The sequence below is a fragment of the Gavialis gangeticus genome, unplaced genomic scaffold (genome assembly GCF_001723915.1).
Source record: "Gavialis gangeticus isolate Ggan-Ray unplaced genomic scaffold, GavGan_comp1, whole genome shotgun sequence".
In the NCBI taxonomy this organism is placed as follows: Eukaryota; Metazoa; Chordata; order Crocodylia; family Gavialidae; genus Gavialis; species Gavialis gangeticus.
The window spans coordinates 82,797,511-82,800,997 of record NW_017729025.1 but is presented as its reverse complement, the minus strand read 5'-3'; the positions used below and the strand labels follow the sequence as shown (position 1 = coordinate 82,800,997).

At 42.2% G+C, this 3,487-nt stretch overlaps 1 long non-coding RNA gene across 2 annotated transcripts; it reads right to left on the bottom strand.

Annotated features, from left to right (window-relative positions):
- Positions 1 to 42: 42 nt before the first annotated feature.
- LOC109298768 lies at positions 43 to 3,480 on the bottom strand. Of its 2 annotated transcripts, XR_002097694.1 has the most exons (3): positions 3,435 to 3,479; positions 2,731 to 2,767; positions 43 to 1,599 (listed from the first exon to the last, which is right to left on the bottom strand). It is a non-coding gene; the product is annotated as an uncharacterized LOC109298768 (long non-coding RNA). The 2 variants fall into 2 exon arrangements; XR_002097693.1 differs by lacking the exon at positions 2,731 to 2,767 and having other exon boundaries at positions 3,435 to 3,480.
- Positions 3,481 to 3,487: the final 7 nt, after the last annotated feature.

Below are 3,487 nucleotides of genomic sequence, written 5' to 3'. Positions count from 1 at the left end.
TTCAGCTTTTTTGGCTCTTACAAGGAGTTTTTTAAAAAAAAAAAAAAAAAAAAAAAAAAAAATCAAACATAAACAAAACCTAAATCCATTTTGTTCCAGATTTTTAAAATATAATTTTTTTAAAGTCACATTTGCTAAATTCACATTAATATAAGCTTGGAATAAGGTGCACTAAAAAGAGCTCCAGATACAAATGGAAGAAAACAAGAGAACCAAATTCTGGCCTTTCCACCAAGAAACCTCACTGACTACAGAGAGAAACTAGAGGAAGCAACTAAATGATATATACTCCTATCTCAAGAGGAAGGAAAACATCCTGTATAATCACAAGTGATGGAAACAAAGAACTTTTTGTAAACATGTGAGAACTATGATCTTCTTCTGGTTTGGGAAAGATAGGAGGAGCCTAAAAAGCCATTCCTCAGCATTTTTGCTCTCTCTGACTTGTTCCTCCAAGTGGCTGCAAGTTCTTCCCATCAGACTGCTTTCCTCCTCCAACCATGAATGTTGCAGTCCCAGTTCTCCAATAGCCACAGAAGAGTTAATACCCAACTCCATCAGCAGTATGAAGAACTGAAATGGCACCAAGAAGCTAATGAGTTGGGGCTTTACACTTCTGGCCTCTCATCCCACCAGAGGTCAGTTCCTTTAATAAAGAGATCAGTTTTGTCCAACTCTTGTTTTTGTTCCTTTTGCCACTAAAGCTTCTGGAGAAAACTGGGGAAATGATGTAGATCCCATCTCTACAGGATCTTCTTTAGTACTACAGGTCACTGAAACTTCACCTTCCTTGGGAAGGGGCTTGCTAGAAATTAGAAGTAGCTTTTCACTTTCTTATCCCAGTGAAAGCTCTTCATATCCAGGACTTATGTGGACTCACACATGCAGCTATATTTCTGCTCATAGAAATAAACTATGGACAAGGTGGCTTTGTATTTGTTCCTGTGCATTAGCTGCTTTACATGAGGTGACATTACGATGCCTATCTGCAAAGTCAGGCCTTTGTTCTCGGTTAAGAAATTCCCATTATGGAATTTCCAGGATTTTTTTTTCCATGCTTCAGGATGAAAAGTGTATCCTTTTTTTCCTGCTGCAACTTTTCATACATGTTGAACCAGGGTGACAAAGCAACATGTGCAGACACTTTATCCATTTTTAGGATCCCCAGTAGGGCACAGTGGGAAAAGTTACCTTCCTAAGACAAAAAGAGATACCAGTCAAGAAGACTGGCTTCTGTGTGCATTTACTTACAAAAATCATTTCTCCGCTGTGAAACATAATGCAAAACAAAGTGAAAAGCTGGCACAGAAGACAACTCTCATGGAAACAAATGCTAATTTCAATTGCCCTGCATTCGAGGTGCGGCAAGATGCTGGGTGGGTGCCATCAGTGGGGAAGCCAGCTGATACAGGATCCATGAATTAAATGTTGAGTAAAGAGTTGAAACGGGAAACTAAGAAGTCTTCCCTCATTCAGCTCCACGAAGATACGGAAAAGAATTTTCTTTGCAAGAAGAAGAGCATCCACACTTCAAAACCTACGAGCAGTTAACAGGAAATAGCAACAGGACAGCCTCCCTCCAGAATGTCAGGAATAGGTCTGGAAACACAAAAGGAAAAACAGGAGGAAATATTTAGGAAACAGTATGATATAAAAATTAAATTGATTAGAACTGCGTATTCTTAAAACTCAATTCCAACCTGCAAAACTAGCAGGTGACAAACTGAAGCGTTCTTGCCCTAAAGCTTTGGAAGGTCTAGTTGTAGGAGTCCTGAGGCTGGGTAAGGAAATATTACAGAAATGTTGAATTGAACTAATTTGTTCATCCAGAATTTCATACAGCAACAAATGTTATATTACCAAAAATACCGTAGTCCAGTGGTCAGCAACATATGGCCTGTAGGCTGAATCCAGCTCACTGAAACACTGGATCCAGTCCATGGAGCTGTGCCTGGGCCTAAACAGTGAGAACCTGCATCAGGGCTGAGAAGCCAATTACTGTCCTCATGCTTCAGCCACTTCTCTCAACCCCCCTTCCTCCAAGGTTATGGCACAGGTGAAGCTTCCAGCTGTAGGGAAGAAGCACTGAGGCTAGGAAGCTGTGTCCCTGCTGCTACCTGCCCCCTATCCTTCCTCAAGACTGTGGTGCAAATACAACTTCCACCCAGAACAGAGATGCACCAGGGCTGATCTGGCTGGAGTTAGGGGAAGTGGAGGGTGGGGAGGTGGGGTAGGGAGAAGTGGCAGCAGCATGGAAGCTGCTTCCAGACCACCAGCCCCAGCACAGCTCTCCTTCAGCTTGGAGCTGCTCTCACACTACAGCTGGGGAAGCAGGGGCCAAGAGAAGGAGCAGTGCTAGGGATGCAAATCTTAGCTTTAAGGCTCCAGCAGGGGTGCAGAAAAAGCTCGATCCTCCCAACAACCCATACCATGGATGCACTGCTAAAGCCACCCTGTATGCAATGGACTGTGACCAGAGTGTTCCAGCCCATAATCTGAAAGAGGTCATCAGCCCCTCTTCTAGTCAGTTATCTGGTTTCTTTATTTCAGAACTGAAATATACCGTGACAAAGGTACTAGTAAAAAAGCACACACTTTGCATGCAGAATGTCTCCCTCCTTCCTCCAGATCCTTTTTAGTTTTTATTGGACAGGTAACTGAAATACCTGCTAAAGTTTGGGTCCCCATATCAAGAATGCTGACTGTGTCAAGAATCTGCAAAATACTAACCTAAGACTGTCAAGGAGGGAGACAAAAGAAGAAGGGCCTGAGTAAGGAAGGAAGAATGAAAAATAAGTTGCGTGTTACTGAGGGAGTTTCCCCTTTCAGGTCTGCATGCCACACTGTAGTATAAAGAGGGTTATAGATATGCCTCCTGCAAAGGAGTGAGATTTGTTCTCTTTTGGTGCCAACATCTCTATGTTTTTGAATGCCTGAGTCTTGAAAGCAGCACCGGTATTAGCAGTTTAAAATACAAACATTTCAAACTGTTACTGGGATAAGTGGTGCCAGGAGAGTTCTACTGTTGCAGAGCACAAGCTTAGTCACCCTGTAGTAACTGTGGAAATTCTTATGCTTGGACAAAAAAAGAAAAACATAAGAAAACTATTTATCTTCTGTGCTCTTACAGCCACTATAAGCCCCTTTCTTCTCTTGTGGGAGTAGCTTTGTAGACTGTGGTTATTTAGGTCCTAGCTCATGGGACTTGTTTGCATCCTAGCTCTGTAAAGCCAAATACATATGCAAGGAAAGCATATCTTCATTCTAAAAATGGAGAAACCAAGGCACAGAGAGGTTAGATGATTTATTTAAGGTCACACCAGAAGGCTGCAGTAGAACTAAGAACTGAATCCAGTGCTTTTTACCTCCCGGTTTTATATCTTAACTATACGAATATCTTCAGTCCTTGTATGAGGAAAAAATTAAATTAACACCTGGAAAGATTGTGGAGTAGGTCCTTAAGGAATCTGTTGGGGGGGGGGGGGGG